Below are 227 nucleotides of genomic sequence, written 5' to 3'. Positions count from 1 at the left end.
TTGTCGTGCTGCTTGTTACGATACAGCGGGGGGAAAAGACGGCACAGAAGCAAGGATGTCGTTAAGCTCCCGAATTCAGCTGAGATAGGCTCCAGCACCCCCCGCGACTCCAAAAGGGACAAGCGGTAGAAATGGATGGATAGATGGATAATATGAAATGAGGCGTGTAACTAATCCAAACTGTGTATGGTGTGATTATGTGTTGCGTCTAACTGAGTATTACCAGG

This window comes from Entelurus aequoreus, linkage group LG07, assembly GCF_033978785.1.
Source record: "Entelurus aequoreus isolate RoL-2023_Sb linkage group LG07, RoL_Eaeq_v1.1, whole genome shotgun sequence".
Lineage (NCBI taxonomy): Eukaryota > Metazoa > Chordata > Actinopteri > Syngnathiformes > Syngnathidae > Entelurus > Entelurus aequoreus.
This window is presented reverse-complemented; position numbering follows the sequence as displayed.